Here is a 14478-nt window from a genome sequence, read left to right on the forward strand (position 1 = left end):
TCTGCATATTGTTCCTAAGTGCATAGAATATAGGATCCAAAATCCACTTGGTAAGCTATGACTGTTAGAGTCCCATCTCACTGGGTAACCTCCATAATTGTTGTTGCTGGATGGAAGAGCAGGTTCTGAGATGCCTCCCTGTAGCTCTTATATATGGCACAGCCAAACACTATTGACCCCACAGAGTATGTGTCATGCCTTCAGAACAGGCTGCACTTGCAGTATGAATAGCCGCCATTCAGTGTATCTCAAGGAAAATGTGACAGTGAACTGTCTCTGTGTGCCTGGTAATGCACGAATTCTCACATTCGTTAGATCTGGTTTTCTAGTTGCTACTTCACAGCTGCTTATTTGCACATGAGTAAGTCTTCAAACCACAAAAAAACTAAACAAACAAAATGGAGCCTATAGATCAAAGTTATTAGCACACAAAACTACAGTGGATTTATTTGCATTTGCATTTCCTCTGCTGTAACAGTACCTAGCTAATGTTTTCAATTCAAGTTGCAATGAAGGACACGGCTGGCATATTGAGAGCAATTCTATTCCCCAAGGTGGGGTGTGTGTGTGTGCGCGCGCGTGCTTTTGTATAGCTGGTAAGACCAGATGTGCTACAATAGCTGAATGCCTATTGCATTTTCTGGTATAATATAAATGAATTATACTTACGAACATAGGTATGCTTACTAGTAGCTTTGATATTTAGGTAGTTAGCAAGAGCATTTACAAGTGCAATGTAAGTGATGCTTAGAATAATTGCTTCTTTCTCAATGAATTACTAGTATAGCCCAATTATATAGTAATTATTCTAATATGGAAATATTAGATTAAAGGACCTCTGGATGTTTAAGTCCAGTCAAAAGCGACTATGGGGTTGCGGCGCTCATCTCACTTTTCAGGCTGAGGGAGCCAGCGTTTGTCCACAGACAGCTTTCTGGGTCATGTGGCTAGCATGACTAAACCGCTTCTGGTGCAACAGAACACCATAACAGAAGCCAAAGTGCACAGAAACACCGTTTACCTTCCTACCACAGTGGTACCTATTTATCTACTTGCACTGGCAAGCTTTCGAACTGCTAGGTTGGTAGGAGCTGGGATAGAGCAAAGGGAGCTCACTCCATTGTGGGGATTCAAACTGTCAACCTTCCGATCAGCAAGCCCAAGAGGCTCAGTGGTTTAGACCACAGCGCCACCCGCTCCAGCCAAAACTATGTTTTGTACCATTTGATATTGATACCAGCATATGTGGGATGGAGTCCCTTTTCAACATTTAATTGTCACTATTAAACACATTTTGCAGAGATCAATACGAAACATTCATGTGTTTCTTTTTTTGAACAACAACCAATAGGTACGGATAAATTCAGACTTTGAATAGAATCGAGCTAATGAGAATTAATTGTGCTAATAAGGATTTGTAACGGAATATGCTGAGTGAACCATTAGCTTTGTTTTGGTGTAACACTGCTTATGTGACAATGCTATATAACATTTGGGGCTGATGCAATTTGTGGCTGAAGGCAATGATTAATTTTGTTGTCCTTTGCTTTTAGATTTCTTCACTAGTTCCAGGAACAAGAACCCTGGTGTCTCCGGGGAATCTGTGCTAGTATCCACATGGCTTTGTACAGCGCAACTGCCAAGCCATTAAGCCACTTTCAATCCAAACTTCAAGTTCAGACAGGTGTTAGCACAGTGGGTTCTGGGAGAGTGCTAGGGAAAGTGCTGGCATCTGCAAAGAAAGATAGTTTGCATGTCACATTATGAGAGGCCTACCGCAGACTTGCATACAGCTGAGCCATGTTGCTGCCAGCCATTGATTTAGTGCCCAAATACACGAATTTTTACTAATTCAACACAGCAAGGTCATTTTAATTCACTTCATCTGGTCTTTCCATTATAGCAGCAAAGTGTTCCAAGGAAACCTTGAAGAATGTTAAGCATTGTTGTTACCTCTTGGCCTATCTGAAGCAAATTGGGAGCAGAGATTTCCTAATACAGCAGCTGTTCCAGGCAAGCCCTTTTGCTTCTGGAGCCATTGACATCATTACAAATTTGATTAAATAAGGATTTCTCTCTAATGCACTAAGATGTGAAAATAGATTCATTCTCCTTGTGATGCCGGTACTCAGGGGGCTTTGCAGTCTAAGCTCATTTGCTTTGCCATTTTTGTAGAAACATTTCCTTAGGCATATTTATGGATCAGTGTGATGTTCACAAGCAGGAGAATTTGTTAAAAGCACTGTGTGCTGGGCCGAGCGAATTGCAACACTACACAGGTTGCCTCTTCAAACTTCTGTCCAAAGCATGCGCCTAGTTATGTGAAAGGTCACGTCTGTTCTAATAACTAGCAGAGAACAAACATAATGTAAGGAAGAAACACACACAAAAGCATAGCTATCTACAGGTAGAGAGAGAAAAAGACACATGAAGATCCAGTTATACAATCCATGCCCCCATGTGATATAAGCAGAGTGCTAAATGTGAGAAATTTGTTCCACAGGAGCCACTTGAGATCTTGCCTCATATAAATGAAAGAACCAACAACCAATTTTGCCACATCCCTAATCAATGAAACTGTAGTTCTCATTGGCCCGAGGAACCCTAAATGCACTCTCCACATACATATGTGCACTGACTCCAGCCTAAATGCTATAAATCAGAGCACCTCTCAGCTCAGACAAGTTTGCAAGAAGGGGGCAAGAAGCATCGGGTCTATGCTGTGTTAGTTTTTCTCAAGCTTTTCAGCCATGACCTCCATTTTGAGTGTTGTGTTAAAATCAGAATAAAGTATTCTGGCTGAGAAGAACCATGCAAGCAGAAACCCTTCCACAGATGAATTCTAAGCTCACACCACTTGAAGAGGGGACTTTATTTTCTGAGGGAATATTCTCTACTTTCAACTTCTGGGTAAAGACTCTCATTTTAACTTCTATAAACTTTTTAAACCTAGCACTACGTAAAACCAATCTTCAAGTTTTGTTCATTTCAAAAACTGCCTGGTTTCTCGTTACAGTGGTACCTCGGGTTAAGTACTTAATTCAGAGGTCCATTCTTAACCTGAAACTGTTCTTAACCTGAAGCAACCACTTTGGCTAATGGGGCTTCCTGCTGCTGCCACGCCATCAGAGCACGATTTCTGTTCTTATCCGGAATCAAAGTTCTTAACCCGAGGTACTATTTCTGGGTTAGCAGAGTCTGTAACCTGAAGCGTATGTAACCTGAAGTGTATGTAACCTGAGGTACCACTGTATTCCTGTTTCCCACCTACCCACTTTATCTACTGATAAGAGTGGGGCTGACATCTCTATCCCCATTCCCATCCCGATACCACAACACTCAACTTCTGGCCTGGCTGTGTTTATACTTGGTCTTGATGAGGCCAGAGAAGGCTGAATGCTGGGGTCATTTGTCAACAGCTCCTTACATAGAGGAACATTCATTCATGTCATTTGTGTTCACCTGCAACCTCAGATATAGGTCCAGATATAGGTTTATGGCATCAGAGAGAATGAGGCCTCAGATATTGGAGTCAAGCAAACATCTTTGGGATGGAGAGGGTGCCAAGAAAAGGAATGATATTTTTATCCTTCAAGATAGAACACTGGCAAAACATCACCTGTATGGGCTAGTGAATAAATAGTGAATAATTGAATAAAGGAATTAATGGAAAAATGGGAGGAGAGAAAAGTTCTGAAGTTTTCTCCTCTTTCATAGTTGAAGAAGAGCTGTTGTGAAGAAGACCAGAAAGCCTACTGAAAGTTAAAGTAAAACATGCAATCCTGTGTTATGCTATCACAATAAGATAAATACACGAAAGAAATTACTATGGCTTGTGGTTGGCATTTGTGGCCTGACTTGGGCATTCAGTTATTCCCCCTCTGTTAGTTTTATGGTCACTTTGGAGTAGCAGATGAATTCATGTTTTTTTTTTCCAATTTCAGTATGAGCACAAACATATCCATATTACTACTTGAGAAGCGGTCTTACTATTCTCCAGCTCCAATAATGTTTCAACATTTTTACCTCTAGCCGTAGAAATTGGGGCCCTGTCAACATTAGACAGTTCAATGAAATTATAAGAAGTGGGCTTAGGTTTCTTCCTGATCCTGCCATTTTCTCCTTTTCACTGCAAGAGTCTATTCTGTACATTTCCCCAGCTCCATATTGTAGAAGATGTGAAACATGAAGCTGTGATAAACCACAGATGCACTGGGAATCTTTCTTATATTAAATTGTTTAAATATCTGTATCAAAGGTCAAAGATGGTGGTGATATGGGGAATTGAAGGAATGCAGTTCTGCACATTATCTGCCCAGCTAGAACTGCCAAAACCCATCGGATTCCATTAAAATGGCACATTAAAAATCTATTCTTTCATTTGAAGTCTAGATAGGACTTCCTCAAGTATATAATGTGGACAATTTGGCAGGTAAACTGCATTGCAATGATTATTAGTGAACACATTCTTTCTGATACTTAATCAGATACTTAGTCTTAGTTTTTACTTATTACTTATGCTGGAGTGATCCCTGCATGGTGAGCAGCATGCTGACATTTGTTAGCTTGTAGATTGGTTTCCAGAGATGTACAACTCTCCGTAAAGGCTGCTATCACACTTTTTTACTAATTGCACGTAAGCAGCCATAACTAGCCAATAACTATGTTGTATTTTGTTCTAGAAGCACTAGTTGCAAGGTAATCACAGAACAATGAGAAATGGATGTTCTCTCTGGGGCAGGATTAGCTTCATTAAGCACAAATCAGAATCACAGTCTGGAAATCTGCAGTTTGGATATGAGCCTTAACAAACCCAACTGTGAATTAGTCACACACCAAACAGATGATGCAGTAAAACTGTTCCTGGACCAGGAAACATGAAATAGGGTACTGCATCATTGCACACTACATGGACATGGGAAACGGCAAGTCATATTGATATTTGAGTTGTATAGGGAATTATTTTAAAGAAGAAATATCAACAATGTGACCCCCTTATGTAACCTGAAATTGTATAATCCAGGAATCTTTTCACCATTGAGTCTGTTCTTTGTGAGAGCTAGGCCTGAAATCAAATTCCAGTGCTAGATCAGTGCTTGATGATTTGCAACCCTTGTTACTGAGTCTTTCCACCACATGAGGGAACTACTAGGGTACCAACAGAAACAATGCAACAGATGCCTGGATTAAGACTAACAGTGCATACCTGCTCATTTTTCTCTAGAAGTTGATTCCACTGGTTTCAGTTGGATTCACTCCCTGGCAGGTGCATAGGGGATTGCAGCCTTAGGCAGAAATCTTATAACAGAAAGCCAGACATCAGGCACATAAACTCAGTTGAATTTACTTCATGGTAAATGAGTAGTATCATGCACAATCAGCCAAGACAAGAAGCAAAGAGGTAGAGAAATCTTCTATTGACCCAGTAACTGTTGGGGGGAAAATTAGCAACCTTCCCCTCCTAGCAAATCAAGCATAGTTGGAAGTATTCCTTCTCTAAGGCTAAAATAAAATAATCAAAGCACAGAATGCTGTCCCTCCACCTTGCTCTTCTGGTGTCGAAACTGAGACTTGTTTGTCTGTGGGACTGGGTCAAGAAAGCGGAAGACAAGGATGCAATGTGTGGGCGTGTGTCACATGAGCACCAGTGATGGACAGAGCCAAGCCAAGCTGTTTAAGCTGATACTGTCCAGTTCTTTATTCTTCAGTGCTTGGATAGCAGCTATCCCATCCTCCTTGAAAGGCAGAGCTGGTCACCTAATGAAGCAGAGTAGGCGATAGATAGTCGGTCTCATATCAGTTTTGCACTTACTTTGTACTGTTGACCAGTAGAGGAGCAATTAGTGGGATACCAGTAAATTCAATAGGTTGATTTTTTTGTTTTATTGGTCATTTTGGCAGGGATATGTGTGAAAGGTACTAAGAAGGAAGAACAGATGAACACCCTGGGGAACTTTTCACAGGTGAGTCTTGAGATTTGGGGACCCATTGGCAGGGTAACTTGTAGCTCCTTCTTACAGATGTGGGCTACTCGGTGGGCAGAAAGCCCTCCCACGTCACCCAAAGAGGTGTGATCTGGGAGGTCATGGTATTATCACATCTCCACCAGGCAGGCTAGGCTTGCCCAACAACACCAGGCTCAGTAGCCTTTCAGAGAATAATAGTTTTCAGCCCAGTCTTTTCCCATTCAGACCTCCTTTTGTTAAAATGAAATGGCCCTAGTTTCACCCAGCTCATGGTCTCTGCCTTGTCATTTCTGACCTCTGTTTACAATTCAAATCAAAATTAACCCTACCACAACTTTCTAGGCCATGTAAATAAGAAAGATACAGAAAGCCAGCCATTTCAGATTGAAAAGTTTCATCTTGGAAGTACAGAACCATGTGTGATAGACAGATCTTTTATATGTTATTATTTTGGGTAAATCTGCATCTTTCTCATCTGATCCATTTCTGATCAGATTAACTTCCCAGTTTACAACAGAACTGCAAACATGTTGGTTGCGTGGTGGATAATAAATACTTATAATTCCAATCTGTGTGTGCAAGTAATTTGTTTCTGAGAAAAGAACCTTTCCTTAATGCAATTAGCAGGCAAGGTAATTACTGCAGTTGACGTGCGCTAGAGAATTATTGATCTAAAAACTCTATAATTTGGGTCTGGCCACCATTTTATTTGTATTTTGTTGTCAAAAGAGAGAAAGACATTGTGTCCAGTTCCCCTGGACTGTCAGCGAATGTAAATTATCTACCATGCTGAGGCAGCTCACAGATATCACCACCAAAACCACACACAGCCCTATTTCCCTAAGGTATTTCTCAGGGATTATATATCTATTGTGTTGTTTCTTTGAGCTGTATAGAAATAAAAGCTAGAAATTTGTCTCTATGTATAAATGTTTCAAGGTCATGCTTTTCAGATTATAGTTAAAAATCAAAGAAGCCAAGGGCAAGAAATTGGGATATCCTTAGTCAACATACACTATAATCTGGGTCATCTTTGCTAGTGTCAAAAATAGCAAGTTTAGACCCAGTACAGACACACTTTTTAACATTAGGGCACATGCAATATTTTAGGGAATTTGAACAAGGTTCCTTTAAGCAGCCTTTTTGTGGTAGAGGAAAAGTTTGGAGATATTCATTGTAGATTATCTGCAGTCTCTTAAAACTGCCTTTTGGCATAATTGCAGCAGTTGTAATTCACAAACATCTAAATTGGTAGGGCGGTGAAGTTGATCTATTAAATAAACATATACACACATATAGATTTGTAAAGGTTTCCTGTGGTTCCTAAGGTGGCTACGCTGTACATTAAAGCTGTAATTTCCTCATTTCTTTAATTAAACCTTAAAGAGGAAATTAATTTCTGTCCGTTGAAATTTTTCCCCAGGGGAAAAAAGAAACCTAAGCTTTTAGCATAGGTTTACTGGCTCAGTATTGTGTCTCCAGTTGCAACTTTCTGTTCTGACACTTCTGAGGAAGACTTTTAATGGGTGAATCAGTAGCACATCACTATAAGACATCCCCCCACCTTCTTCTTCTTTAAAGAAGTGTTCTTCAAGCATCATCACGATCCTTGGTTTCATATCCAGTAACATGTCAGTCATTGTAATTAACATAATGGTCCTTATCACAACACATGAGGACAAAAGCTATCATTCTTGTTACACATAAGGAAAGATGGTTTAATCTACTACAAAGTAGCTGTTTTACTACAAAGGAATTTCAGAAACAGACTGGAAAGAGAAGCTGCTGAATTACAACTCATTACCAAACTCAAAACAATGGAAAAACCTGGGTTGAACAAAGACATTGGATTCTTATCTCACTATACATGACTATACCATTTCTCACCTTCTCACCCCTTGCCTTTTCCTGTAAGACCTATTACAGTCGTTAAGAGTCGTCAACAGGCTCTCCCAGCTATCTGCCTATCTCCCATTCCCACCACCCTTCTGAGTAACACCCCTCCCCACCTTCTCACTATATAGAAGGATCTGGCAACTTCTGTTTCAGTGTATCTGAAGAAGTGTGCATGCACACGAAAGCTCATACCAAGAACTAACTTAGTTGGTCTTTAAGGTGCTATTGGAAGGAATTTTTTTTATTTTAATCTACTACAATCACTTAAGAATTCTCTGTTTGAATGAATTCCTAAAATGTAAATGTAAAGCTGAGAGGGAATGAGATCTGTCCATCCCTACATTTTAGCACCATTTTACCCAATGCACTTCTTTAAAAAACTTATTTAAAGCCAAACAAAACACCAGACAGTACCCTGTGAGGATTCTGCAAGTTTGGGACGCTGGATCTGCATGCCCAGTAAATTTCTTTATCAAAAATATATATTGTTTGTTTGTTTGTTTGAATTATGTATATGCATACTGCTCTTAGCTGTTCACAAAACCTCAAAGTGAGTGAAAACACTGAAATACATTAAAATAACAATTCATTTAAATACAACTTAAATTAAAAAAGCAACAAGATTATATTGCCCAGCATCAACCAGGCAAAGAACATCACTTAGTCCAGGCACCCCCAACCTTCGGCCCTCAAGATGTTTTGGACTACAGTTCCCATCATCTCTGACCACTGGTCCTGTTAGCTAGGGATCATGGGAGTTGTAGGCCAAAACATCTGGAGGGCTGCAGGTTGGGTGATGCCTGACTTAGTCAAATGCTTGAGTGATTAGCCCTTATTTATTTAGGCAGTGATTGAATGATTTTTTTAAAAAAATATACAAATGTGACTTACTTGAAAGAAGACCTCTAAACAGTTTACAACAATCTACAATGGTTATTAAAAAAAATGGGACTGTGCACAGCCTCTATGATCTGGGACACAGCTGCAGTCCAACCCTAGATCAACCTGCAGAACACTCATAAACTGCACCCTGAATCTGATCCTGACTTAGTTTGGGAGCAGGGAGGTTTAGTTAGAGTTCAACTCCCTAACTAAACATATAGTGGGGGTGGGGGAGACAGCTTGTGTCTCCTCTCAAATTGACCAAGAACAGGGATGCTGCCCGCACTGCATTTATTGCATTAATTGTTCATTCCATTACTTATATTGATGTTATCTATTGGGAGGGCAGGGCAGTGGCGTAGCGTGGGGTGTGCAGGGGGGGCCGGCCGCACCGGGCGCAACATCTGGGGGTTAGGGTTAGGGGGCGCAAATCCACAGGTTAGGGGGCGCAAATCCACGGGTTAGGGGGCGCAAATTACTTGCCTTGCCCCGGGCGCTGACAACCCACGCTACGCCACTGGGGCAGGGAGTGGAACTGGGACCCCTGCTTCACCGCAGGTTACTTTGACATACTCCAGCAGTGGTGTGCCAAAACAGACGACTTCACAGCTGTTTTTCTTTTACCCTATTCACGATGCCATGTCGCAACTTGCAGCAGCAAAGATGTCCAAGCAGCTCACACAAAAATGACAAAGGCACGAACTAAGACTTTATATGTCAAAACAAGTACTTCAAAACTGGTTCAATAGGGTATCAGCTGCCAGTTCATAGCTTTCGACACCCATGTTATATGTTGATGGTGAGCTACTCCTGCACAAAGGGTCACTGTGGCATTCTGCACTAGGTGCAGCTTCCAAACCAGACCCAACGTCAGTCCCACATAGACTGAATTGCATCATTTCTTCAGTTTGCTATACCTGTACTTAAATGTATATTTCCAAAAGGTTGCAGAGTTCAAGTCTGTTAAACTTATTTGTGGCCTCATTTTCCAGCAACAGGCAGAGAAAGAAAGCATAATGCTGAATTATTTTGCCGCTCTGGTCTAAAAAGACACCTCCTTTAGAGCAGTTTTGCTGATCATACACCAAAAGCTAGGGGAACCCTCCAGCATTACTTCAGAATAAGTGCTTTGGCAAATTGCTCGAGTTCTTAAACAGAATCCAAAAGCCAGACCTCTGACATGCTGCAGTGCAACAGTAAAAGGGAAAAAATGGATCCAAGAGAGCACAACTTTGGTTGGGTAATCATGCATCAAAAGTGTTAGGAGACTTGTATACCCTGGAGGTGCAATGAGAATGTTATTATTCCCTGACAAGTACAGCATCTGGGACTGGTTTTGTATTGCTCTGAAAAAGGTTTTGTTTGGAGGGGAAGAATTATTGCTTTTGTATAATACACAGAAGTGCTGTTGGCTCTTTCGACTGGAACATGCATAGCAGTTCAACAGTATGAATGTGAGAGAGCTTACAACCACAACAGCACAACAAAACAAGGCAAGGCACTGAGCTCCAAGGATGCATTTGAGAGCAATGCCTATCACCCAAATTGAAACTGTCCAGTTTCCAGCTTGTTATAGTCACTTTGACTATTGATTTTATTTTATTTTTATTTTATAAAAAATGAATAGAGAATGTGACTCATTTCATTGTAACAAGTCTGTTTTTTTTTTTTTAGAGGGATTCTTCCATGCACAGCTTCTAATGTCAGATCTTTGTCTCTTTGGCTTTTTGGATTGACCTCTCCCCATATCTCCTGAATCACTCTAAAACATTTGTTATTTAATTTCCTTTTTACTAGCAGTGCCAAGCAAGGAAATGACCATCAACTGTAAACACATTCCATTTGCCAGAATATAATCCATAGTAAATGCATCAGAAATGGTTTCAGTTTCTAAGAAAGCACACAGTGTGTGTGCTGCACACAGCACTTCCTTCTTCCCTTACCAGCCTTCCACAGCCATCTCAGGCTAATCAACAGAGAAGACATTGATCTAAGTGGTATCATGACCTGCTGTTGATGGAGAAGTGGATATTATGAAACAGCTTACTCCTGTGATCACACTTTATAATGTACCATCATATTGTGTTGAGCCAAAGCTGATTGTCATTAACTCTTTGAGGCTGAAAACCTAGAAAGAACACAATGTATTTCAGCTAAACAAGTAAAAATTTGGTGTAAGGAGCTGTTGAAAGGTGACTCCAATCTTCAACTCTCCCTTGCTTCATTATCGCCAAGTATGAACGTAGCTAGGCTGGAAATTGGCTGGTGTGGTGATAGGACGGAGATGGAAGAATTGGCCCCCACCCTTATCAGTAGATAAATGTTAGCTCTTTGTGATAAAAAAATACACAAATAGTTGAAGATAAATCTCTTTACTTGTCAGGCTGGCAACAGTTTAAGAGCAAGCATTCTTTACAAAAAGGGACGTGGGTGGCGCTGTGGGTAAAACCTCAGTGCCTAGGAACTGCCGATCGTATGGTCAGCGGTTCGAATCCCCGCAGCGGGGTGAGCTCCCGCCTTTCGGTCCCAGCTCCTGCCCACCTAGCAGTTCGAAAGCACCCCTAAGTGCAAGTAGATAAATAGGTACTGCTTTATAGCGGGAAGTTAAATGGCGTTTCTGTGTGCTGCGCTGGTGCTGGCTCGCCAGAGCAGCTTTGTCACGCTGGCCACGTGACCCGGAAGTGTCTCCGGACAGTGCTGGCCCCCGGCCTCTTAAGTGAGATGGGCGCACAACCCTAGAGTCAGACACGACTGGCCCGTACGAGCAGGGGTACCTTTACCTTTTTATTCTTTACAAACTCCAGTGTCTGCACGAAGTCCTCTCACCTTCACAGTCAAAGATGGAACAAACAGGAATAGCCAACTAACTCCCAACTGTCACCTCCCAACTGCCAATTGCCAACTGCCACCTCCTTTCCCCATCTTTTCTTTGTGAAATACATTCCCTGTGGAATTACATCACAAACAGGGTGGAGCAAAAGTAGACATGCTCCTTTAGAATCCACTTTCTTTGTTCTGGACTCAAGTTTGCCGTCATCATTCACAATATCAGTAAAGAAGAACTTTACCTTTTATCTGTCTCCACTATTCTTTCCAGCTGCCAGCCTCAAATTAAACTGCCACTTCATTGTGTGTCATTACAAAGAGAGGAACTTGGGAAGTTTGGTCAAAGTTCACAAACCCATTTTTTTACAAAAGCTGGTTCTAGGGTTTTTCAATGCAGTGACATTGATCATTAGTTAACAGACATATAAGACCTTTTAACTGATTGACACATTAGTATTCCATGATTGAGTTAAACATTTCCAACTCTTTTCACAACAAATCAGTTCATTAGAGCCGAGTTGAGCCAGGGATCCAGCTATGACACAAACATGTCCATGTTTCAAAAATTCCCCTTCTTTTGGGTGCTTTTTATTCAAGGGTGCTAGAAAGAGTGTGAAAATATTGGTGGGGAAAGAGAGGAGGCGTTCCCTCTTTCCTTCTTGTAAGCAACTGGGCCAAAAACTTCCAGCTTTGATGTGGTGCATTGAAATAATGAAAATCTGCCACAGTACAGTGCAGCGAAACTGGGACCTTTGGCACAGGTGCTCTTTCAAATGGGCATCTGGGTGCACATCTGCATGCGTAGTCAAACAAGCATCCCATTTAGCCTCAGTACGATATGTGCCAGAATCTGTATCCAAACGCAGGGCACAGGGGAAAGGGAAGTCATGGTTCTGAGACAAAAGGGTGACAGTGCAGTGAGACAGGAATCTCATTGCTGTGTTGCCACGGCAACTGGGCATAGCTCCGTGTCTTTCTGCACTGTGCTGTGATGGGACTGCAATGAAAACACTCTCACACAGCAGTGCAGAAAGACAGTGAAGGTCATCTGTTTGCCTAAGCGACACATGGACACTTCCCTCACTTCTTAGTCTTGCTTTGTTTACAATGAGTTCTGGTTCTATGTAGCCAGGTCTGATTGGTTGCACTCCGAGGCCCCCAAGTAAAATAACTTCACACTGACATGTATTTTTGGTTTAAGTTATTGGGCTAAATTTAGGCCACAACTTTATTGATTACAGGAAAGTGAGTGGTATTGGCTTAGGCATTGGCAATGGACTATAACTGACTCCCACCTCTCTGGCAGGTAGTCTGGAAGGGCAAACACCAAACGAGGAGGCAACATTGATGAAGACCAACCAAAGATCACCCCTGGGTTCCTGTGGTCCTGGCATGGCCCTAGCCCCTCAACTGGACTTCGGACGAGATCCAGGACCCCCAGATTCCTTTACCAGAATACCCTTATTCATGGAGGGGCAGGTGATGGCTGCATCTTCCCTCCCACACACTTCACTAAGCCAATGCCTAACCACCAAACCTTACAAAGTTGTGATGATTGCTAAGGGGGTAGGCGAAAACCAAGTGGCCAGTGCCAATTTGCCAAGTGGACAAAACTCCTACCCGGACCCTGTTCCAAAACAGGCGACCGACCAACATCCGAAGCAAGGCCAATGCAGCAACCTATAAATAGGAACGGGAGGGTGGGTGTTCGGCAGCACAAAGCAAGTGCTGGCACTTTTAAACCCCCCCCCCCCCATCACACCACCTGCCTCGGATTGGCTCAAACGGCTTGGCATAATTGTGGGGCCATAATGACAGGCCTGGGATACGCCCAGCACCTGCCACCTAGGTGGTGTCTCAGGGGCCTGAGCACAACCAGGACCCTCATTAAGGAGGATCCCATATATGTAGTGACATGACACGATTCCTGATTGGCTTAGATCTCTCTGTCATCCAAGCCAATCAGGAATTATGCCTGTTTGTGGTGGAGTGGAGTTGCAGAATCATGAAGTTGCATAACCAATCAGACTTAGCTACACAGAGCCAGCACTCTGGGCAAACAAAATAGCAAAGAGTGTCTATTTAGGTTATTTAGGTTTTCAGGGAACTAGGAAGTTATTCCTTTTTAATGCAAGCATTTTCATAGATAAACATTAGACTCCGCATTGCAATAAATCAAATAGTGCAGTGGTCAGCGTTGTGCAACTTGTGTTTAATAGGCGACCTAAAGCAAACAAAATAAACTACACATGCAGATTGTTAGAATGTCACTGAAGAGCGTCTGTCCTGGTTGAGATTCATAATAAAATAATCATGAATCATTGGGGCTTTTTTGTTTAATGCAACTCTACAATACACATACATGACTGTGAAAACTGTGAGACGTTTCATAGAAGATTCCATATTGCCTGCTCCAAATTCTTTTTCTTCTTCCTAGACGTTCAACAGATTTTTTGAATTAATGAAGCCATTCTCAAATCCCCTGATGGATGTGAAGCAACTGGCTCCATTGAAAAACAAAATGAAACTTGACTACAGTAATTTATCTCTCATTGAATAAAACAGTTGTTTATTCATACCACACTGAAATAGTAGATAAATATTTCATGAATAGCTCTTGGAAAAGTCTTTTAGTTAGTTTTCAAGTCTTCTCATTTGTTAAACTTCTCGGAAATGTTTTCCAAGACAGTTAATGACAACTCCTATGCTCTAGGGATTACTGCTACACCTATATGATAGCTCCTATCTTCATTAAAGAGCTTTGCCTTTGTAATGGAAGAAAACAAGTCTGTCTTAACAGATACCTGCTGACGCCTTTGATAGAAACAAAAGGTTTTGCAGGAGGAAGCATGAAGAAATTTGAAACCCATCTACAGAGAAAATTCTGTGATTATCAATATAGAAGTAG

General features: G+C 41.5%; 2 long non-coding RNA genes across 2 annotated transcripts; one reads left to right on the plus strand and one right to left on the minus strand.

Moving 5' to 3' along the window:
• Positions 1 to 1438: 1438 nt before the first annotated feature.
• LOC310696627 lies at positions 1439 to 11692 on the minus strand. The gene is made up of 3 exons (XR_014520657.1): positions 11571 to 11692; positions 5207 to 5757; positions 1439 to 1732 (listed from the first exon to the last, which is right to left on the minus strand). It is a non-coding gene; the product is annotated as an uncharacterized lncRNA (long non-coding RNA).
• A 16-nt stretch (positions 11693 to 11708) lies between these two features.
• Positions 11709 to 14153, plus strand: LOC310696626. Its single transcript, XR_014520656.1, has 2 exons — positions 11709 to 11795; positions 14008 to 14153. It is a non-coding gene; the product is annotated as an uncharacterized lncRNA (long non-coding RNA).
• The last annotated feature ends 325 nt before the right edge of the window (positions 14154 to 14478 follow it).

The sequence above is a fragment of the Podarcis liolepis genome (genome assembly GCF_965112155.1).
Source record: "Podarcis liolepis genome assembly, chromosome: 17".
NCBI classification, from domain to species: Eukaryota; Metazoa; Chordata; class Lepidosauria; order Squamata; family Lacertidae; genus Podarcis; species Podarcis liolepis.